Source organism: Thunnus albacares, chromosome 16, assembly GCF_914725855.1.
Source record: "Thunnus albacares chromosome 16, fThuAlb1.1, whole genome shotgun sequence".
Lineage (NCBI taxonomy): Eukaryota > Metazoa > Chordata > Actinopteri > Scombriformes > Scombridae > Thunnus > Thunnus albacares.
The window spans coordinates 22611955-22637121 of NC_058121.1; the positions used below are offsets into that span (position 1 = coordinate 22611955).

At 41.0% G+C, this 25167-nt stretch overlaps 1 protein-coding gene across 3 annotated transcripts in view; it reads left to right on the top strand.

The window, feature by feature from the left end:
• Positions 1-25167, top strand: part of disp1 (dispatched homolog 1 (Drosophila)) — a 92593-nt gene that overhangs the window by 17200 nt on the left and 50226 nt on the right. For all 3 annotated transcript variants that reach the window (XM_044376782.1, XM_044376781.1, XM_044376783.1), the window contains exon 3: positions 11039-11116. The gene's annotated coding sequence lies outside the window, so the exon portion shown is untranslated. The remainder of the gene's footprint in view (positions 1-11038; positions 11117-25167) is intronic.

Sequence of the window (25167 nt, forward strand, 5' to 3'; positions counted from 1 at the left end):
ATGTACATACTGAATCTATGATGCTTTAGCTCATGCAGGTAAAACATATAACATGTACCAGCTATTTTACTGTGGAAAATGAGTGCAAGACTCACTTTGTGTTTTAATTAATGTGCTAAAATGTGTTTTTTAAAGCATGCCTAGACAAGCTGCAAGAGCAACTACAGAGAAAGAAAATGCTACAGAGTTTTGAAGTGAGAGGAGCGCTCGTTCCGCAAGTAAGGTCCCATTCACTCTTGAATGGCTTGAATGGGCATGAAACTCTCACCGGGTGAATCATAAGTACAAAGGATGAACAACTGCATTGGAAAATTACCATGGCGATATAGTGACACGAAATATTACTTAGTAGATTTACAGTAAGAAAACTTTGATTAAAATACTTTACACTTTATATAAATATTTAGGTTATTTGATTCATAATAACCGAATTCCTGCCAAAAATGATATAGATTAACTAAATATCTGGCAAAAATGTATTTAGATCTACTTAAGTAATGTAATTGAAGTCATGTGAGACGGTAATGAGGACACTCAAGGGGCATTTCTGTAAGTCACATCCAATCACAGCTTTAGATTCTAACACATGCTTTGATAATTGTGAGTGAAAGCTTGAAATTACACTGTAGAGAAAACAGATTTTACAATTTTCAGCTTAAATGAATTCGGTTTCTTTTTAACAAAGTGACACGAAATATTACTTAGTAGATTTAAAGTAAGAAAACTTTGATTAAAAATACTTCACATTGCATAAACTACTCAAATGTGCACAAAATGCGTGTTAATATAACCTAAATATTTCAGTTATTTGATTCATGATAACTGAATTCCTGCCAAAAATGATATAAATTAACTAAATATCTGACAAAAATGTATTTAGATCTACTTAAGTAATGTAATTTAAGTCATGTGAGACGGTAATGAGGACGCCCAATTGTGCTAATTGTGAGTGAAAGCTTAAAATTACACTGTAGAGAAAACATATTTTTACAATTTTCAGCTTAAATGACTTCGGTTTCTGATTTTCGGTCAGTTTTGGATGAATTTGTCAACTATAGTGTTGTGTTTTTTTTTTTTCACAACTGGAACAAATTTGAATTAACTACAGTTTTGATTCACTGGTGAAGAAGCTAGTCAGAAGCATAGGAAGCTGTACTACTGTAGATACCAGTTTTTGGGTTGAAGTCGTGGCAGACAGAGCCGATGTATGTTATCAACATGGATTTTATTACATTTTTTCCAGACATGGCAATGTTTGGCAGTAAGAGCCGCTGTGTAATTTTTGCACTTCGTTTCCCAGAGATCACTTTGGAGTCAAACAGTGTGTCCATTAGTGTGTTTTTTTGTAGGTGGTACTTATCTTTCATGGTGATTTCTCTGCTAGTTATATTTATTCCAAACAAACTACTTTTACTGGAAACATAAAATGTGTAATTTCCTGTGTGCTAGAGTTTTTATTATGTACAGACCTACCAGACATAAGATGGTTGGAACACAGTGGGATTTTAGAGTAGCGAAACTGGCTGTTTTATGTAAAGACATCACAAATTATCACTTATTATATTAGTGTTTAATGTGTCTTACTCAGTGGAATATGTAGCATAATTGCACATTGCCAATTTTAAGTAAATTAGACCAATCTTACTCCATATAATAAGGGCTTTGTGTGTTTCCAGTGGACTTAGTCATTTGTTTCCAGTCTTATTTAGACACAAAAGCCTTGTAGAACACAGGGCTTGAAGCCAGATACCCCCCCCTCTCTGAAGACATGAGAGCCTATACACACACAAATGAATGAACACAACTAGAGCTGCAATGATTAGTCAATTAATCAATTAGCTGTGAAACTGTTTAATTTATCACCAACTATTTTAATAATCGATTAATCATTTGAAGTCTTTTTTTAAGAAAAAAAAGTCCAAATTCTTTGACTCCAGCTTCTTGAATGTGAATATTTTCTGTTTTTTTTTTTTTTAGTCCTCTGTGACAGTAAACTGAATATCTTTGGTTTGAGGACATTTGAGGACGTCATCTTGGGCTTTGGGAAACAGTGATCAACATTTTTTACCCTTTTCTGACATTTTATAGACTTAACTATGAAAATATGATCGTTAGTCGCAGCCCTACACGCTACTCTTGGCAAGGATTTCCAAGTCTTACGTCACCCTGTAGGACTTTTATGGAGAGAAATTAGTCTCAGTACTGGGGGACAAATGTGTGTTTTATGATCCTCCAATAAAAAGATTTACAAATGTATATGATGATTTGTGAGTAATTCATGGTGTTCGCAAATGCATTTTCCACCCCACAAACGTATACCAACCAATTTGAACAAATGTAAAACAATTTTACAAATACGACCCAACTGGAATAACTGTAAGCATCATACATATATATTTCCAAACTTCAACTTCATAAATCATCCTGTGCATATATATATATATATGTCTAAAAATAAAGTGTTTTTGCACATATTTAGATTGTTGAATGTGTGGATTAAGTTACATTTGTGTTTGGAGTTTTCAGACTCTTTTCACAGCCTCCAATCCACAATCACATGTTGCATTTAAGTGCCGGTGGAAAACTCAGATGTCTGGCTTTTCAGTGCGTTCACATATTGAGACTACTTTCTCTCTCTAGACTTTACTCTTGATGGTCTGTAACTGCCAGTGCAGGATATCCTCAGCAGTCAAGGCCAACCCAAGAGTAAAGTGTTCGACTGTAGGTGTGTGTGTGTGTGTGAATGAATGCATGATTGTATGTATCTGTCCTTGGGTGCCTCTCCTTTTTTTTTGTGTGTGATCACACGGTTTCTGTTCTTTCAGCTGTGTCTTTTGGTATATTTGAGATGAAGGGTTGAAGCTTGATGATGTCAGACTTTTTTTTTTGTGATGATTTCATTTAACTGTTGGTCTTCGTGTTTCTTTCTGGCATGTGCACAGTAGGTATGTGTTTCTGAACAACTTGTCCACAGCTGACAACATACAATATGCTAGAACTTCACCTTTTCATTTTCCCCCCAAGACTTACCCAAGAAAATAAAAAAGAAAACAGATGACAGCATACATTTAAAATAGACTCATATGAATATGAATCAATGGCTGCCCACCATGTCACCAAGAGTGGTCCAATTCCTTACTATAAACTAATACATAGAAGTATACACTATGTAGTAATGTTAGCAGTGCATTTAGTTGGCTAAAATATGTAAATCACAGTTTCCCACATTCCAAAATGATGCCTTCAGATATCTTGTTTTGTTTAAGGAACAGTCCAAACTCCAAGGTTATTCAGTTTACACTTATATTAACTTATAAGGAGATATAATCAGGGGAGTTTTTCCTTGCTGATGTCGCCAAGTGCTTGCACATGGGGGAATCCTGGGTCTCTGTAAATTAAAGAGTACGGCCTAGACCTGCTCACTGAGATAACTTCTGTTGGGTGTTGGCGCTATATAAATAAAATTGACTTGACTTGATATAAGATAAGAGAAAAGAAGCAAATCCTCAGTTGCAACCAGAGAATGGTTGGGGATTTTGCATGTTAGATGGATTAAACAATTAAATATTGTTGCAGATTGAATTTCTGTTGAACAATTAATCAATTAATTCACTTGTTTTAGATCTAATGTGTCAGATTTAAATGCTAATTCCAATGTCAGATTTGAAATCTGAACTAAAAGCTAGTAAAAAAGTGAGTTTTCAAGGATTTTATACTGTATTTCTGTCTCTGAGCTCTGAAAACATCTCTTCAATTACTATGTTGTAACTGGGATACAAGGTAAGAGTCTAAAAGCTCTGATAGCAGCTCAGTGGCCCCAAAGAAGTCTTCTTGACTAGTCATGAAAATGTAGACAGACATGAGAAATGTGCTGCTTCATAACTATCATATGGTTTCTATGTATTGTCAGGACACAGGATAAGAAATACACATTTTCACAATATTGGATTAATGTTTCTTTATACTTTTTGTTTAATCTTACCAAATCCCAGTCATTATTTACAAGAGTCTAGTAGTAGTAGTAGTATTTGGTTATTGATGTTGGAGTATAATCCCACTGACAGATTGTATGTAGAAATACTGGTTGCGCTCTTACAAGTTCCAGAGTGCAGTCGGGTCTGGTCTGTATCAGCTGTCAGCAATTCTCTGGCAGGTCTGACCTGAGCTGTGCCATCCCCTCTGTTACCGTAAGCACAGCAGGTTTATAGACCTCTGGAGACGCTGTGCTGTAGTCAGGCCTGCTGCTTCATTTAGGTGGACTTTATTGTGATTTGTGGATTTTTTTTGTTTTTGGGTTTTAGGGGTCAATCACATTCTCATTTATTGACTAACTGTGGTTCAGATTAATGTTGTGATTACCCCAGCATGGATCAGTGAATTCTTCAGTGACATAGCTTTGAGTCTGGTTTAAACTTATGACCCGCTTTCCCATCTTTGCTGTCACTTTTGGGAAATGCTGTCCAGTTGGAGAAGCTTTGAAAACATGATAAATGGACAGGTGCTGATTTTGATTTTGGAGATAAAGCAGACTACAAGCTATACATTTTTAACATTAACTGTATGAAAACATTGGCTTAGCTCCTATATGCACATCTGTGTCTTGTTTTGGTGTGTAGTCTTCCCAGAATACTATGTACTAGAAACATAATAGACTTACTATTAGTTGAAAGTTACTTAATACACTTAATACATAATAAACAGGGAATTATTTCTCTTGATTCTCATAAATCCTTCAAATAACTTATTATTGCAAACCTGCTGTCACACTTACTTCTCCTTCTCATACACTTCCATCACACCCTTCCTCCTTCCATCCTCTCTTTAGGAAGGAAACAGGACTAGCTTTGTTTTTGTAATGATCACTTGGGCCTAAATCACATTTCCAAAGCTTGGAGGTCACAACAACTTCCCCTTTGGGGTTTGATTTAAGTGGCACTTAGGCCCGCTACTGTAGCTAATCACAAGGATTTATAGAGTGCATCACCAAGGGGCCGGAGGACCAAGGAATGTTTGCTGGCACCCTGCTGCAGGTGTTACAAACCTCTTTTCTTTCGTCCCGTCTTTCTTTTCCCTCCTCTATTATAGTGGCTGATGGAAGGCAGCTGGAAGACCTTGCTTGTTCTCCACTTGTTGGGTTAAATGGGGGTTCTGTTGGTGGAATATAATGCTGGCAGCACCCTCCTCCTCCTCCTCCTGTCGCTGGTCACTGCCCAGTCCGGAAAGTCCTCCGCGTAAAGCTTTCATAATTACATTGATCTTGAGGGGGCCTTTTTACGACCTGCTGACGCATTCAATCACATTTCAGCATGGCCCTTGTTAAGGGCTCCTGTGTTTTGCATATTCCAAGTTCATGTCCAACAGTTAGCACTTCTCATGTTTCTGGTAATTGGGAGTTTTCACATGGCCCTGAAGGAGAGGGGAAAAGGATGGAGGATGGAGGGAAAGAGGAAGAAGCAAACAAGAGAGGGGGGAGGGGGGCAGCGTGGATACACCAAGAGAGGGTTCTTGCTCAATTGAGTCAGAGGGAGACAGAAACTCCAGAGGCATGTACTACAAGATCCAGATGTTGTAACCTCCCAAAAAACACCCAACCCCATCATCCTCATGTCTACTGTACATAACCTTAGAGATGGATTACATTGTATCGAAGGAATTCACTCGTGTTCTCACCATCGTCCACGGTGCCTCTCAGTTTTGTTTTCCAGGCTAAATACAGGAAGTCATTATTAGGCTCTGCCTTATCCAAGGAAACATATCTGTTCCCTCTCCCCTCTTCCTCCCCCCTACCCTCTTTGAATTTCCCCCCTATCACATCTTTGGTCTGGTTTGAGTGAACGCAACAGCGGGCCAGAGCTAATGAGCTTGCTGTGATCTAAGAGCAATGCCATCTATAGGCATTCACCCCGTCCTGTGCCAAATGCCAAACACTTAACCTGGAAATAGGAGGCAACAACAGAAGAAATCCTTCACATGAGAGCCTTAAATGTAACCTAGTGGCCTTATTTGGAGAATTTTAGTCTGATTATTTGCAGGTTTTGCCCTTAAGAAGTGCCTCAAGGAGGGAAGACATTCAAGATTATTTATGTGACACAACAGTTTGAGTCCAAGAAGTCTGGAGATGGATGATGAGGTTAAATAAAAGTGAGGAATGAGAATCAAGGAGTGTTCGGAGTCTTATCTCTCACTCACCTTCCCCACCACTCCCCTCTTTCCTCCTAATCCTGCCCCCCCCTCCCCCCGCCTCCCTCCTTGTCCCCATCCTCCTCTTCTCTCCAAGTAACCTTTGGCATGAGAGGTCAGCCTTGTGTTCAGCAGGATGACCTTTGGTAATGAGAAGGCAGGTTAGTGGGCGACCTGGAAGTGCTTTGTCCGCCTCTCCTGGGAACACAAACAGTGACGGCACTAAGGCACACAGGAACAGCTGCAAGGCTGCCTGTCTTGTGTGCTCCGTCCTGCTCTGACGCCCATTTGTCATTTCACTGGAAAAACAGAAATACGAACCAAAGGCAAATCTCCTTGACTGATCCTCCTCAGGTGTCAGGGCGCTGCGTTTCTTCGAACTTCACAGATTCTATGTCGTCTTTGAGAACACGCTGCTGTCTTAAACTTGATTTAGGTTTAGGTGATTTCAGGTAAGCTTTGCAAATAGTTTTAATGTTAATAATTAATTCATGGATAATTACAATGACACATTTCCTTGTGGTTAACTCTTCAGACAAGTGGTCGTAGTAGACTCCTCTTTGAAGCTTACCTTGTGCCCAATTTCCAAAGACCCAGCTCTTTTGTGATCTTTGCTTTCTTTATCTGGGAAAGATAAAAACTTGTTTTAGTAGCACTGGAGTGAGTGATCCACCCACACAAAAATGAGGAGACAGGTGTGTGCTGGTGGATGTACACTTGCCTGCGCATGTGGGTATTCATCTCTTTTTTTTTTTTTTTACCGCAAGCACTTTGGTCAAAGTATTCCAAAAGTCTGTAAAGGTAGATGCAGTCAGGCGGCTTGTATAGTTTGTAATGGGATTAACTCTGAGGGCTGACTTTACTCAGAATTTCATTTATCCCATTTAACCCTCAGCCCCCTATCCTGCGATCCTTTAATTTCTTTAGTCCACACTACCATAGCCTGTTTTGGTCTTGCTGTTGTCTTTTGCAGCGCTCTCTCACTACATCACTGCTTTCATCACTGGAGATCTCCCATGTCGATATCCCTATGTTATCTGATACTTGCTTCATTTTTTTTTTTTTTTTGTTGCCTTTAAAACACCGATCCGTCCCGTATGAGCTCCTGTGCGACTTTCAGAAGCAATTTACATATCTGGCATGAAATCGAACAGCTGAAATAAGACACAAGTGGAAAGAGGAGTGGGTAGATATTTCTTGGCCGGTATCCATAAAGTGCAAAGATTGCTAATCTGCTTGCGTAGCCCATTCCATTTCTTCCTTGAGAAAAAGGGGCATCCATCAATGCTTTTTAAACCACACATAGAATTTTACTGGCATTTAAATTCATGACTTAAAGTTGACCCACCAGCGGAAAATATCAGGGTGAGTGAGAGAAAGAGAAGAAAATAAGGCAAAGTGCCACAATAATTCTTGGCATTGATCCTCTATTGAACAAGCAAAGTTTTCTCAAGGCAGCTTGAGTCTGAGTTGATCCCATCGCAGAGTGAGCGTGCTCTGGCTTTTTCACGCTTTTCATTTTCTACTTGAAAGAGGTGCAGTTATGAGGCTACTTTGATCCCTTACAATTGGAAGAGACTTCCATTTGTACAGAATCAGACAGTAAGCCCTCTGGAATCCTATAGGCTGGTAGTCATTTCTTCGAAGCACAACACAAAATAATCTTTGAAAACAATCAAAGAACGGGGATTAGGGTGCGCTTAAAGATGATCAATGTCTTCGTACAGAACAACTTCAGATGATTGTATCGTCCTGATAGCCAATGATTGGGTGCCACTCTTGACTCACACAAACCAAACAAGTGATGAGAGATGGGCCTAATCCCTTGTTGAGTCTGATGAGGTCATTGGAAAATATAGTTTCATGACTGATTGAAAGTGTTCCCGTGTATGAATGCTTCATGCTGTTACATGTTTGCTACTTGTTCTAAGAATAAATGGTTAGAAAATGTTAATAGTTGCGCAGAGTTTGGTTGCTCCTATGTAAACCCTGCAAGTACGTGTACAGTCTTTAAATGTGAATGTATGTCTATGTATGACAGTGAGCCCCTTGACATAGGAAGAGCAGCGTGTAACCTGTCTGCAGGACACTGGCTGACCTGCAGCCAGAGGCACAGGACTAAACCAGACTTCAGTGCTGTCTTGTCTGTCTGGAGATGGCTCTCACTTGGAGGAAATGAGTCTCTGATACACAGGCATTGCTCAAATTCCTCCCCTTGTGTCATTGCCGCAAAAGCAAATAGTGGCTTAGGGGAAAGGATTCTGCCACTGAGTCAACAGATTGTTTGTGTCTTCACAGGCTCAAAGGGAAGGTTTTTAGTATTTTGGAAAAGGTAGGAATCTGAGGAGTAGTTCCATTTAGCTTAACCCTCTTATCGTCAAACCGATGACTTGAATTTTCAATGATCTCTCTCGCTGGAACGGTGCTGTTTCCAAAGTCTCTGGCTTAATGCTTAAACTTTTGAAGGGTGTGTTGTATTTGGAGGTAGATTGTCTGGATTTGTATTCCCAGAATTTGGGTGACTTTTTTTTTGGAAATGAGAGCAGACTGTTACTCAAGCCATTGGATTAATTGGTGCATGCATGCTTGGCCTGGGCCCTACCAGTGACCTGGGGTAGATGGGAATTGTCCGTGAGATGGTTGTATGCGAATTAATAAGGGTCAACCCTGGTCTTCCTGGAACTCAGCATGGAGGCCTGGGGGTTTTCACTCCAACACACTATTGTCACATGTTCACAGTAGAGCTGCCTGCAACAATCGATTTAATAATAATTGAGTAATCCAGAGTAGCACTCTTAGTATTTAGTATGTACTTGCAGAATTCCTCCTTGTTTTCAAACCTTAACCTTAAGTTCCTGCTTTGTCTATTCTCTTTATCCCATGTACTCTACCCAACATACTGATATTTTTTTCTGTAAGAAACCATTCAAATGGAACACCCTGGTAGCCAAATGGTTATTGAGCACGCCACATATCCGCAACATCCCTGATTTGAGTACGAAAAGGGACCTTTGTTGCACGGCATATCCATCTTTCTCTCTCTTTGTTTCTTGTCAGCCTCTTCCCAGTAACTGTCCAATAAAGACAAAAAGTTCCCTAAAGAATTATCTTAAAAAAAAAAATCATATTTTAAATCAAACCCACACATCAACTGTCTTGGAAAACAAGTATGTTTGCCTAGCTGTTGATTAGGCAAGGCTAATCAATATTGTTTTCTTGTATCTTAGATGTAAAACCTAATTTATTTCTTCATCAAAAATTAATAACATTCCTTTCCTTTTCTTGTAATGCAGACCACATGGGACACATAGTAGACAATTAATATGTGTAGAACAAGCCATATCTCAAAAAAACAAAACAAAACTGGGAACATGTTATTGATTTTAAAAAGTCATTTTGGTACAAGCTTGCATTACATTCTTGCATTCTTGCCTTGTACATGCCAAGAAGCAAAAATTGGGAAGATTTGAGCAGTTTTTTTTTCTCCCAAGGCAGGTCTCAATATCATGTTGCCTGAGTGAGAATGCTTTTATTTTTTTGGTTTGAATAATTTAGTTGTCTGCACTTCCACTGTTTCAGACAGGGAGGCTAGGGAGGAACTTTAAGCCATTATGCTGGGTTAAATAGGTCCCTTTGACCTGAGGTCGTTACTCTAAATTGGCTAAAAGTCCCTCGTCTCCTCATCTGTCCATATTTAAACTCCCTCCGTGGCTACCACTCTCTTCATCTTCTCCCTATCGACGCACACCTTGGTAATTGGTGATGTGGACCATATGTTGGTTTTGAATGGCCTTCTGTTCTGCAGAGCCGTCCGACATACTCAAGGACATATCATAACTTTGTTATTATGCTACCTGTCCTTTCCTGTGCTGGCGTCACAGGCAAGGGGATACGGTCTCCTAGTTCTTTCACTTCCTATCAAACCTTCTCATCTCCTCTTCTCTTTACCTGTCAAATCATCACCTCTTCTATCCCCTCCCCTATCCTAGACTCGACTCAATCATGTGGCTGTAATTTGGGTATAATCAGCTTTAGCTAGTGAAAATACGATTTACAGTCTGCAAAGGAATGTCTTCACAGGTGTAAAAAGTGTATGACTGGGTGTAGTTCTGTCAGTGTGTGTAATCTTCACCATTAAGTGACCTCCTCAGACCTTATTAACGGACTGAGGGGACCTGGCAGTGGCGTGACCTTTCAGCTGCAGGGTCAGTGTGTTTAAATAGAGGGGGTAGAGGAAAAGACTTGCAGGTTTAGTGAATATGTGTGTGTGTGTGTGTGTGTGTGTGTGTTGGTCTGGGTTTTGGTGGTGTTGTTTTGTATATGTGCATTGCAGCCACAAAGCACTGTGGTCTGTCTCCAGGAACTCCTTGTGAACGCATTCTCTGTCTGTTTCTTGTCCTCTCTGCCAATTAAAACATTTTTTTCTTCCATCACTTCTTTTGCAGGCCAGTCTCTGTAGCTGGCAAGCAGTGAATTGCTTGTTTCCAAAAGATTTTCATGGAAAGTTAGCTCTAAGTTTTTTCCTAGGTACAGATGCAGCCATTGTAGAAGTCTTGTTTTCCACATTCTTGTGGCAGCGCTGCTGGTCTGTTGCTCCAGTTGAAGTCTTTGTTAAACGAAGGAGAGACGTTGACATTTAATGGTTTCTGATGACATTGTGCATGAAGTGGTGAGCAGGTTTGAGCCTGGTATCAGAATTGAAAAATGCTATAGTATCTTAGTGTTTTCACCTATATTTTGTAGTGTTGTAAGTCATTTTAGACTTCCACATTCATCCATTTTTTGGTCCTAAGTGTGATTGTAATGATGCTTAATAAAAGCACCTGTGTCTGATAAATATTATTGTGTCTCTCTGCAGATTTGTCTGTTCCTGTGAGGAGTTTAAGAGTCTGAACGCATGAATAGATGCAAAGCATGGTCCATTGTCATCCCACAGGTAAGACTTGCAACACTGGATTCAGACATGAGTATGGTTTCCACTAAATAGTAGACTTTCCCACCTAACTTGCACCCCTCAATACTACAATAATGCCCTGTTTTGCAGCAGCATGGTGCTTTATGAAAACATGCATAAAGAGAAAGGAAAGAATAATCAGGTAGAGAAACATGTTCTTGTAAAGACAATTTTAAAGGCAAAATGCAGAAAAATAATCACATTTATAGACCTGCGCCTGCAAAACAGTTGGGCAAGAATAATAAAAGACCTGCACCACCTGCAAGGCTGTCATCATCATGCATATTAAAAAATCTGGTTTATCGCATACGGCTATGGACTGTCACTACCAGATGCTTCAACGAAGCACAGACATCCAGTTTAATAATAGCTTTCAGCACAGACAGGGGAAAAAGTGGAGTCCGATCACTAATTAATCTGCTCCTGCTGTTTGTGTTTTTTTTGACATTAGCCCGATGACTGCAGACAGCTGACTAGTTAGCGTTAGCTACCTGTCTACATAGCAGGAACAGACTGAACAAAGCAGAATCCACACACTGTTCAGTCGACTCCCATGACTTCACCTCTCAACAAACATGTTATTTGTGAATGTTGTAATACCGCAGTTTTCATGACCTTTTTATATGTCATGTAAAAATAAAAATTTGAGTGAATGGAATTATTTCAGTAAATGGTGCAACCCTAGTCTGAGTTATTTTGTTACTTGTTGCTTTATGAGTGCAGCTAAGAGAAGGCCACTTTCTGTACTAATACATAGTGAAAGAGAATTTGTTATCATCTTGATGGCTGTTGACTTTGAATGGCCGACTTGATGGATGATGGATTATCTATGCACAGCGTGTGACTTCGCAGGCGTTGCATTGAAAACAGCTTTTACGTCTTTTGTAGCCCATATTTGGACCTTAGCCTTGGATATCATTATCCACAACTAAGCTGTAACCCAAGGCTAAACTAGGGCTTCTAATTTGTTTAATTTTTAATTCACTGTAATTACTCATTATGTCTTGATTTTTGATGTTTGTCTGATGTAATGTTATGAAAAAGCCTTTGAAGAAACCTACTGTTGTAAACCCAATGTAAAATCCTCCTTCCTTTTGGTTCAGTGATGTATGGACTAACTTACAATCAGAGTGGCTGACGGAAAAGACAGTATCCCTTAATCACTGTCTCTTAATCACAAACAGCCTAATAATGAAAGCATGTAAGAGAGTAAGGAACTACGGAGCGGTAAAACTCCCGTTCCTGGGCTGGTCTTTTCTTTTTTTTTTTTCCACCGTGCCTCTGTCTGGCGAGTCCAGACAAGCCTCTGGTAAAAGGTGAGGATGTTTGTTCTTCACCTCGCTACAACTGGGTCAGTGAATAAGCTAAAGGTGTTTACCTACAGCTCGCAGCTCACAGCGCCCTCACAGACCTTTTGAGATGGATTCATATTACAGGAAGAAGTAGAAAAACATACATATGTCTCTTAACCACTTTTTAACGCTGACGTGTTTTGGATTTAAATCATTTAATTCTACCCCTTTTCACAAAAACATGCTTGTCGGATGATTTGTGGTTACTGCAATGTGTGATGGTGTATGACTGTTCACAAATTATCCCCACCAAGAAAAATATTATCAACAGTTCAGGGTGAACTCTGTTCCTTTTGCCTCTTCCAACACATGACTTCATGCTGAAGTATAAATTTAAGCTCAGTGCAGTCTTGCATGTACAGGTAGTCACGAGCGCACCCACACACACACACTCACAGACACACACACACACACACACACACACACACACACACACACACACATCTCTCTCTCACACTCACTCAATCTGTCTTTCTGGTTCGCTTTGCCCTGACCTGCTGAAAGGCTTTCAGGGCCGTGTCAGTCAGCCAACAGCTCTCTCTGTTCAGAGTCTTGGCAGGTTCAAGTTGGACGCCAGTCTGTCCTCTCTCCTCATTCCTTCACATTGGCTGCCTTGTCATGTTCAAATGTAGCAAAGACAAACAGTTATGTGTGTGTTTGTGTTTGCGCCTATGCATAAAATTGGTGCATTTACTGTATTTCTTCAGCAACATGTGTATATGTTTGCCAGCGTACATGTGCAAAGGCTTCACTCCGTCATGTGCGCGTGCATGGATTCATTTATTATTGTGTGTGTGTGTGTGTGTGTGTGTGTGTGTGTGTGTGTGTGTGTAATCATGGGTGAATTTGGAGCACAGCTAAAGGAGCAGCTGTGGCTGCTTTGTAACATGGACTGCGTCTGTTGTTGATTGTGCTGGACTGGAGGCTTCAGCGCTGCCCAGCCCAGCTTCTCCTGCCTGCAGCTGCTTGGACTCTCCCTCTAATAGCTAGACTTCAGAGGCTTTGAAAAGCTTTTTAGAGCCCTGGAGGAAGTAAACACTGACCTTAGTCCAGGGCTAACTCCATTCAAGCCAGGCCACAGAGTGGAAATCTGCAAATAATAATGGTTAATTATTTAATTTTTTGGATGACATGCGGTGCTCTGCAGGTTTTGCTGAAATATTGGCTGTATTTAGACTTAACTTGAATCATTTTTCCTCTGCATGTGTTCTACTGTTCGAGTGTCATCATTTCCTAGAGGAAATTGTGGTCATAATCAAGTAGACCAAAATTATAGTGGTGGTTACACGAGGGAAGTAATTTGAGGTACTTGGTAAAAACTAAAAATAAAGGTTTTCAACAAATTCTACTAGCGTTAGTGGGGATTAGTAGAAGTCAACTCGTAGGGACGTGACGCTGTATCGGCACCGATACTGACCTTTTATCGGTGCTTGATGGGACCGATCCACATTGAAAACAGTGTCTTTGGCGAGTTTGAAATTCAGTGTTTCTGTCATTGATTATACATTCATTCAGTCACGGTGGGCCGCCCGCTCGTAGTGCCACGCCGTCCCGTGGTCTCATGTTACTTTACATAAAGATGATTCCAAAAAGTTCAATGCAATGAGACAGGTTTTAAATTTAGGAAAAGTGGATGCTGGTATCACTGGTATCGATACTCGGTATCGGCAGAAAACCTGAGTTGAGGTATGGGAATCCGTAGTGGGAGACAAAAAGTTGGATTTGTGCGTCCTGTCTTGTATGTATAAGCATCTCCTTGAGGGGTCACCAGGGAATAAAAAGTCTACAAATGTCTTCTTGAAATGCTCCTCATGAAGTCCTGCTGGTTAAACGCTAACTGCAACTAGAGCCCAACCAATAAGTCAATCAATAGACATGTTTGAAGCTGTTTAGAGACAGTGACACCATTACGTCATTTGTCAACCAAGGTTACTTTTCAGATATAAAATGTTGTGCTTAGTATATATCTCAGTCACAATTCCTTAATAACCATATGAAGGGGTTCCTTATCAAAAATGTTTATAATACATGTTTAGAATTTTGAAAATGGCTGATATATTGTTGTTTTCATTTTTAAAAACTCAAATATTGTTAATATCGGCCTCAAAAATCCAATATCGGTCAGGCTGTACCTTCAGGGGTGGACTGGAGATAAAAATCAGACCAGCTGTCACAAGTGTCACAACACCAGCTGAGGTGTTGAATGTGCAAATGCAAAGGAAGGTGAAGAGAGAGAGAGGACACGGGCCAGCTTTTATAGGTGAACCATATAAGCTGATGACCCTCCACTGTCCACAATGTCTTGCCTGCTGAGCTTGACAAGGGCAGCCTCTTAGAAAGAAGGGGGGGCAAATATATCACACTTTACTCACATAAAATACTTACTTATACAAAATACTTACAAAAGCATTTGGTTGCTTCTATTTCTCACGGGTTCAACTTCTTTTCTCTGAGCTTTTCAGCTTTCCATCTTCTACCTTTTTAAGTTTTATCCATGCTCACTGCTCACTTAGTGTGTTAAAACAATGTTTAAAGATACTTCCAAAGAAACAGTAAAGGGGAGGGCGGAGTTGGTGGTCTCAGCAAGTAACCAAACATGATTGGCTTTTGGAGGGAGACAAACATAGAGAAGATGAGAGGCACCCAGATTGATTGATCGACAAACCCACAGGAAGGCGGCTAGACAGAAAGTGAAAAGCATTTAGGACGGATTTCATGATTTATACTAATGGTTCTGAGCTCGCTGACTCCAACAAGTATAGCAATAACGAGCGACTGATCCACCCTCCCTATTCTCCGCCAGCAGCTGTGTTGACTGTCTCATGCATGGGAACCCATGATTACTAGGCTGACTGTACATTTGGGCTGAGCCTGGCTGCCAGCTCATTGTGCCTCCCTCTCCAACGCACACACACACACAAAACATAGCCTCCTTAACTTTGATCGTGGAGAGTTGTAAACGACTGCTGCTCCACCATCCAAGGCCTCAGGTTATCCACCAGGCTTTATTAGCCTAATGAACGGTTTGAGGATGTTTATCTATACCACAGTACGTCTGTCTGAAGACGCCTCTGGCAGCCGTTTCATGTCCAAAAACCTCATGTTGACAGACAATCGCATGCCGTTTGCTTCATTAGAAGCTTCAACTGCAATGGCTCGGGATGATGTTTTCATTAAAGTTTACGATATGTTTATTCTAATAATCTGTTGTGTTTCTTGATGTGATTGTTAGGGAGGCGTTGGGAAAACACCACTCAGCCTCAGACTCTCATTATTGTCAACCCATGCATATACAAGTAGGCATTTGGGATGAAATATCATTTCCCAGGAGCCTATGGTGCAACAGTTAAAGAGGTAGACAGTACAAGACATAAAATACACAACATAAAACATAGAGGCATAAACTGAACAAAGTGGAGGGGTGAGGTTGGGAGGGGGGGGTTCAGCACTGGGGGGCGGAGAAGAGGCAGCAGGAAGTTAAGGAGCCTGACTGCCTGAGGGAAGAAGCTGTTGCAGAGTCTTGAAGTTGCACGACGGGTACACTGTCTTTGGTAGGGTTCTGTGACTGGTGTTAGGGAGGTTTCAATGATCCTCTCAGCTGTCCTCACTATCCGCTGTAGGGATTTCTGGTCACCAATGCTGAAGTTCCCAAACCAGACAGTGATACAGTTGGAGAGGATGCTCTCTATGGTCCATCTGTTGAAGGTGGTGAGTATGGGAGGGGGGAGTTTCTGAAGGAAGTGGAGACCCTGCTGGGCTTTCTCAGTGATGGTGGTGGTGTTTTGTGTCCAGATGAGGTCTTGCGTGATCTGCACTCCTAGGAACTTGATGCTTTTTTACTGTCTCTACAGCAGAGCCATCAATGTTCAATAGAGTGTGAGTGGTGCAGTTCATCCTGAAGTCGACAATCATCTCTTTTGTTTTGTCAACATTTTGAGACAGATTGTTGTTGTGGCACCAGTCTACCAGCCGTTCGACCTCAGTTCTGTATGCGGACTCATGATTGTTGCTGATAAACCCCACCACTGTTGTGTCAACCGCAAACTTGATGATACAGTTTGAGCCATGCTGTGCAGTCTTGGGTCATCAGGGTGAACGGCAGTGGACTGAGCACGCAGCCTTGGGGAGTGCCAGTGCTCAGTTTGGTGACCCTGGAGATGTTGTTTCCTAAGCTAACAGACTGAGGCCTGTCAGTCAGGATCCAGTTGCAGAGTAAGGTCTTCATGACTAGCTGTGAGATGATTGTGTTAACGTTTATGAACAGCATTCTGGGTTAATTGTCCTTTCTGTCCAGGTGGGAGAGAATCAGGTGGCGGGCAGTTGAGATTGCACCGCCAGTTGTCCGGTAGATGAATTTCAGTGGGTTGAGTTGTTCCGGGAGTTGGGACTTCAGTCTCTCAGCACCAGCCTCTCGAAGCACTTTGCGATGATCTGCGTGAGTGCTACAGGCCGGTAGTCATTGAGACAGGACACAGTTGATTTCTTTGGCACTGGGGTGATCTTGGTTCAGCTTTGAGGCAGACGGGAACAACGGCTGTGCTCAGGGATCTGCCAGCTGGTCAGCACACGCTCTGAGTGCTCGACCAGGTATGGTGTCTGGTCCAGCAGCGTTGCTTGGGTTGACTCTGCATAGAGTCCTCCTGACGTCAGCTGCAGATAGACAGAGGCTCTGGTCATTTGGCAGAGGTGTTCTTCGCAGGTTTGTTGTTCTGTGCCTCAAAGCTTATATAGAAGTCATTCAGCGCATCAGGCCGGAGAAGGAGGCTTAGCTGCTACTAATCTGGGGTGTTTGTTTGTAGTCAGTGATGGCTTAAATTCCCTACAACTCCTTGATATAACAAGACACAGGTGTATTGAAATGACATCAGTGCATAAACTCAGTTGGAGGTGGCTCTCCTGCCAAAATATGATTTTACTTGAAATGTTTCCATGATGTGATTTATGATCAACCTTGCTTGGAATAATGGAACCAAATATTAACATCGGGGGACAATAAATGTGATGAAAAACTGCTAATGTCAAAACATTTTGGAGGACTGAGTTAGTGGTTAGTGATCAGTAACAGATGCTTTTAAAAATCTCAGACTTGGTTTTCCAAAGATTTGAAACTTGTTGAAATGGAGTTATGGCTGTTAAGCTTTGATTTAACCCATTTAAATGAGCAAAATAACTATATTTCTGCCTTGTCAGCATTCAAGATAAAAAACATTCTGTAATTAATCTCTCAAAGCTCAATTTGTTGCAATGGATGTGTGACATGTCCAAAGAGAAAATAACCAAAACCCTACAATAATTACCGGTACTGTATTACAAGCATATCAGAGCATTTCCTGCATGTTATATAATAGAATAAAATATGTGAACCATAATCCATCTGGCTTGATAGTCATGAGGTTATTAGAGGGAAAAAAGTACAGTATGCTCATTGAATGGAGGTTTAATAAAGCGGATGGAATCATCAGCGTCTCAACTACAGATGCCTACATATTCATTCTGTTATTGGATATTAGACTCATACCAGATGCTGTATTCAGCCAAGTTGTTGCAGAGAATTATTATGCACATTAATGGTTATATAATACATATTGTAATGCAAGCCTCCTTTCTTGTATGTCCCTCTGGGACATGAGACCATTTCACCAGTGGGCTCAGGTATAAAGTAGAGAGTGACGACATCTCCAAACGTCTCTTCACTAAAATCCTCCATCGCTGCTGTCTTCCATCTTTCCTGTGGCACTGAAGTGACCTTTTAAATTAGGATGGTATCATTTTTTGAAAGATTCAATGCAAATGAGGAGAAAAACATGAAATGCCTCAGAAACAGATGTGCTTTTGAAACTAGATAAGTGATATTTGTATCAAAATAAGATATACTTTATTGTCTCTTTATGGAAATTTTTCTTGGGTTCAGCAGTACTGCATCACAAAACATTTCGCCCCCAACAAGACCAGTGACATGGATAAAACCGCTACAGCTTATAAAACCAGGAAAATAATATTGCACCAGCACCAACAACTTAAGTATTGCACATGCTAGTGATGCTAGTTTACACCATCTGTAAAGTGCTCTGTGACTATATAACGCTCACCAACACAGCGTTTAATTGCTGCTGTTTAAAGTCTTAATGGATAATGGGACAAATTAGTTTTTATAACGGTTCAGTCTGCATTTTGGAACCTCTGAACTGTCGGCCAGAAGGTAAATGCTCGTGTGCAGAATGGAGAATGTGGGAGGAATCATTAATTATTTTCTGCGCCTCTCTAAGTGCAGACTGCTCATACATAACCTGGAGAAAATACTGTTCTTTCCTCCCTATAACCTTCATAGCGGTCTGCACAAGAAGAGTGAGCTCGGATTGTAGTTGAGCTGACAGGTTACCATACCGTGCTTGAATACCAAACCTGATTAAACACTCTTAAGATTGACTGATGCAACAGAAACACAGCACAGCTCAGCCTTCTTAAAAAGCACAGCCTCTGCTGTAGCTGGAGAACAAAGACTTTCGACGTGGGCATGCCAGGTAAGAGAGATATCAATGTGGACACCAAGGTATTTATAAGAACCTGACCTGATTAATGGGAGTGTTATAATAAGGTGATGTCCAATGTCAAAGTGGTACAATGATGTATCCTTATCTCTGTGTAGTAGCCCCAGGATGACGTCAGAGAATTTCAGATGTAGTTGGACGAGTTTCTCATTTGTATACAATGTGAAGAGAACTGGGGATCAGGGCTACTTCTAAACTCGGTGTCCACCAAAGTAACACCAACTCACTTTGCACCGCTTCATTTGAATAAACCTCCCACCTGTGCCTTACATATGAAAGAGGGCCTTATCAGATTTTAAAAAGCCTTAATCAATGTAACCATTCGCCTACCTGGATGTTCAATCTGAGTCATAAACGGAGAGGAAAAAATAGATTTGAACTCCTCACCTGCAGTTATGAACAAAGCCTTGGCTTCAGGTTGAATACATTGACTCCCACATTACTGTCTTTATAAAAGCCCTTTGATACAGTAGCTCACAGACAGAAACGCTCCCTCCATTGGATCAACCAAAGTCTGAAAACTATAGTCTTCCCTCATAGATCGGCAGTATTCAGTTTCACCGGTCTCATGTATAATTCAGCTCATAGTCTGAGAAACGTTTGCTTTGAGTTCACCAACTCTCTGTTCATTTCCAAGCCTCTCCCTGACAGGAAACAGATCTTATAACCGGGGGAACGGGAGAGGAAATGATAAATGAAGGAAAGGCACGGACACACAGCTTCAGATCAATGCAAATCTGAGATCTGTTTATTGTTATAGGTGCTGAGGTTTTGTTAGAGAAAGACTGGCCTTGATCGCAGTAGTAGGAAGCCCGACCCCTGTGCATCTGTGTTTGACACCTGGATGACCGTCCCGATGTGTCAGTGTGTAAATGAAAGATAGTTTTTATTGTAACAGATATCCAAACACGCCTAGTTTTTTTTTCTGTGATTAAAGCTTCCTTTTCCTCCTCATTGGCTTGTAATAGGGAGCTTGTTTCTTTGCTCTGCTGGGGATAGTGGGGACACCTCGGGGGAGGTTAGGAGGTCCGGTTGAGGTCTAGAGCTTTGACCTCAAAGCCCAGGATAGTGAGGATTTACTCATGTTCTTTCTAACTGGATTTCCCACAGACCACTACCAGCAGCGCTTCTTTTTTTTTTTTTTTTTTCATTTCGTAAAGAACTGTAACTAAACAAATATTGCTTCTTTGACATAGACAATTTGAATTTGGCTGCCCCTGGAAAGCTCTTTTTTGTTCTGCCTCGAAAAAAAAATGACTATTGGATTTCTTTTGTTGAGAAGTGGTTAAGTGGCGAGATAAAGCCTGGAGGGACATGTGTATTCATAACACCAGTGCCTCTTTTCTTTTAGTCCGCATTGTCTGGTGTTGTGGATCCTCTTTGCTCTATTGTCTTGTGAGTTCCACTGGTGGTCTGTCATGTAAACAGCTCTCAAAGGGGAACCTCTTCCACTCTCCTTTTCAAAAGCGCTCTCTTCTTTTTTTTTTTTTTTTTTTTTTTTTCTGGGCCTGTGTCTTTTTCTGTGGTCGTCTTCTTGACTGTCTGCTTGTCTCTTCTCCCCATCCCCTGTCTTTCTGTTTCTCCATCTCCATCAAACACCCACACACACACACACAAACATCTCTGTTCTGACCAGTGCTGACAGTGGATGTGTCCCAGTGTAAAGCTAGTAGTGTATTGGGGTTTTAGGTGCCAGTGGGGAAGGAAGGACCCTGCTGACTTGTCAGCGTCTCTGACCCCTCCGTCACAATGGGTTCCCTCTCCCCTCCCACTCATTTCCCTGCCAAGCTGGGAAGAGTAAATATTTATCAGCCCCCACAACAATGGCCAGCTCGGAGGAGAAAGAGACTTTGACCAGAGCTCATGCAAGGCCTGTAGGCAAGGCTGGTGTCAGTCGGGGCCTAAAGATGGGTTGCAGGAAGATTAAGATGAAGCCTGAAGAATTATTTTGGAGACGTACATTCCTGTTAGTGGTTCTGTTACACTGCCACTTTGAATTTGGCTGAATGCAAGACTGGGTTAAAAGACAAGTTTGTTTACACAGAAGACTGCAAATTTGGTTTTTTGGTTGAATGTCAGTGCAAACCTGAATCTTAAGACACAATGTTGAAACTAAGAATTACACTATAATTCAAATGACTTCAAATTATATTTGGTATCTGAAGCATTTATCATTTTTACTCTTTAGGATGAATGCCTCATTACTGAATGTACTGTTTAGACATAAATGAAGTGTTTGCTATTCTGCACATTTACAATCACATTGCTAATAAGCATTAGTTAGTTAATGTAGTGGAGTGTGTACAAACATCCACTCTGTTTGGTTACTAATGAGAGGAAAACTGAGACGAAGTGAAGTCATTGTAATGCATTTGCTTTATTAACAAGACTAAAAGTCTACAGCCATGCTAGCAGCTCAGTGAGGCTGTACTTATGCACCGTGGTAGCAAAATGCTAATATCGACATGCTAACATGCTCACAATGACAATGCTGGCATGCTGATGTTTAGCAGGTATACTGTTTACCACGTTCACCATCTCACCTCGGCGTGTTAGCATGCTAACATTCGCTACTTAGCTCTAAACACAAAGCACGGCTGAGGCTGACGGGAATGTCAGTAGTCTTGCAGGTAAACTAAAGTATTGAACAAAGTAAGATTTCAACCACATGATGGTTCTGGATGAAGTCTTTAGGATTCATTGTCTGGCATGTCTGTATAAAATGATATGCCCGTCAATGTCATACAGTAGATGTTGAGATATTTCACTGGATAAGAGAAAACATTGACCTGCTGGTGGCACAAGAGGAAAAGTCAGTCAATCACCAGTGTCAGCAGGATACATCCCCCGGAGACGATGAATGCCTTTGTAAAATTTCACGGCAATCCATCCAACAGTTGTTGAAATATTTAAGAACAGAGTAGACAACTCTCTCTACTCCCTGCCCTTCAGACACATTCCTTTTTCTTTCTCTCCCCTGCTCTCCTTCGCTCAGAGAGATTCATGTGTATCAAGCCTCACTACAGTGCATCACAATTAATAGCCACGTGTTAAGGAGATGGGCCTGGCTGTAGCTGTATGGAAACAGACGGCGATGAAGAGCGTCTTTGTTATCCTGTGTCCACGTGCCAACGCCGTCCGAATGACATTAACGGCCCGAAGGTCAGGCGACCGTCAGATAGCCGGACGATAGATTGTTGAACAGTACATGTGTAAGTAGAAAAAACAATTATAAGAGGACAAAGGCTATACTAAAAGATGGTTAAAAAAATGGTAATGTGCAGCATTTAACATGTGTTTAGGCAGCAATAATAGTTACATCTGTAAAAAGATGAAGCAGAAATATTTCAAATCTATTCAGCACATGTCATGTAATATACAATCAGGGAAACACCTGCTTAAATGACTAACGCAGAGTGTATTACAAGCAGGTGCTTCCGCATATGTTCACTTTCTGGGATAATTAGGCAGTTAAACATTCCTTATGGTCATGTACTGTATAGAAATGTTGGATGGACTCAGTTGCTAAATATTTCAGCTGTTGTGGCTCAAAGAAGACTTTGCTTAACCTTCTGATCTTGCAGTAGGAACGAAAGACTGACGTCATGTAGCCGAGTCTGAAAGAAACAGAAACTTGGAAGTCGATGGGAGTTGGGATGTCTGTATTTTTTATTTTTTTTTTAGAATAGTAAGGACACTAGTCAGTCTATTTTATGAGCAGGAAGTTTCATCCAGAGCAAACTGCGGTCACGCTGCAGTTCAAAATCCCAATAGTGTAACAGTCTTTCGCAAGGGAAGTGTTGCAGGAAAAAACTGACACTTTTCAGTACTGATGTAATGCTGCACCACAAAATCATTAAACATGTGCACTTTCTACTCCTCGGAATGAGATGTGTGCCCATAATTTTTGTGTTATCTTAACTCTTACCTGTGATGAAGCAATTTCACACACTTCCTTATGTTCTTAGCTAATGAGAATACTCCACACAGTCTGCAAATCAACAGTTTTTTTTTTTTTTTTACAAAGCCGGCAACCAAATCAAATCGAGCACATTAGCTTGCTGGCACGCTCTGCCTCTCTGTAGGCCTGAATAATTGGTCCAATAAGATTAGTTTTGGCCGTGATCCATAATGAGATACTAACATGTCAGATATGGTGTGAAATGGCGGGGGGCGGGGGGGTTGGCGGAGACGAGGCTGGTGCCTGCCAGAGAGCTGTATGTTTATGAGACACTTGACTTCAACTCTGTGGTTTTAAGGCTCTGTGTGTTGGAGAGCACGTTAATTGGATGTGGTTAGATGTTTGTGTACGTTTTTATGCTTCTATGCGTACAAATTTCTGGCTTAGGTGGGTTGACTCCTGTACATGCAAAGTTACACGTTTTATGGAAAACCTATAACTGTAACAATACAGATGTGCTGATACCGGTTTTACAGCATCGGGAGTGTTGAGTAATTCTGACAAGGGATTATTTATGATGTAGGAAGTATTTTTTTTTCTTAATTTTTTGCTACACTGATTATAGCAGCCTACATATTTAAAAGGACACCAAGTGCACTCAACATTTCATCCAGGGAAGCCAAGGCCCAGTTGTTAAGATAGAGATTTCTATTTAAAGCACATGTAATTCAAACACTGATACAAAAAAAAAAAAAAAAAAAATCCACATTGACTAATAAAAGTAAGAGCTCCAGCATAGTCACTCTGAACTTGTATTTGGCGTGTTTCCAAAGGCATCGGGTACAATGACTCCCAATGGGCCGGACAGAAATGATTCAGACAATGGAAACCAAACACAACCGTTGGCACGCTAAAACTTAAAGCATAATAAAACACAAGCACAATGTCTCAAGTTAAAAGATGAATGGAGAGATTACACTTTTCTTATATCGATGAGGTTCTTTCTTTCTCTTTTTTAAAAAAAAAAAAAGCGACTCAAACTAAAAATCTTCACCATATTAAAATAGATTACTAGTACTCCCTTTGTAATCAGTGCTACCTCAAAAGATGCTACAGGTGCCAATCATGTTCTTTCTAATGAGTCAACACAGACACGATGAATCAGACCAATAAATAAGATAATCATTCATGCCCGTTTGTTAAGGATGCACGTACCTGTGACAATTATACGCAATTTAGCATGAACGGGAAAAGCGCAATTACCATATGCATTAGTATAATGGTTTTGGCACGTTGTGAATGAAATCGAAGCTGTACAATGTGGAAAACATCATCAACAAACAGTCTTGGCAGACGCTTGTGCATTCAGAGATCAGATTCAGGAGGATATATTTCTTTCCAAGGCTCCTGGAAGTGATTCATGCTGCAATCGGTCTATCTACCCCCATTGTAAAAATAGTATACAGCAGGTAATTCGGAAATATGCACTCGAAGCGATGATGTAAGAGAAACACCGACGGTCATGTGATGTTAACTGAAGTGCAGGCGATGCTATATTGAGTGCATTGTTCTGACCGGAGGCCTGACCAACAATTTCCGTTTCAGTCGTGCTGTCCAGTCAGCTTAAGACTTTACAGAGCTGGATCAGCATCATCAAAACTACAGATAGCACCGGTGTACCTCTGGTCCTCCTATTATTATGCCTTTTAGGCTCTCCCAAAAGGCATAATGACCTGAAGCATGATGTAATTCCATAAGCCTGTCACTAATAATTTCCCCTTCATATTTAATGACTGTGAGATTAATGCCAGACCAGGACTGGGCCTCCGTCATTTGCAGGGCGTGGAGTGTTTTTTTCCCCCTCGTCTGCTTTTATAGCAATTTTACACTGTTTATAAATATTTATGGACATATACAGACAGCTAATAAAGTCAGCATTGGCGAAAGGAAACCGGACAACTTTCCACTTATTTTCATTTTTTGAGCATTACAGTTCCCCTCTGCCGCCCCCTCGCTCCCTCGTGCCAAAAAGCTGTACCCACCATTTGACTCATGATAATAACAACTTGTTTTCTCACACAAGAAAGAAAAGAAAAATTGCACGCGGGTCTTTAGTCCAATAAGTCTGCGTGAACATGCCCCGGCTGAGACAAACATACCCTCATGTGTGTCCTCGGCTCATGTCTGTCTCTGCAGGTGGTGGCACGGACTGACAGAGGTTGGGTGGAGGGA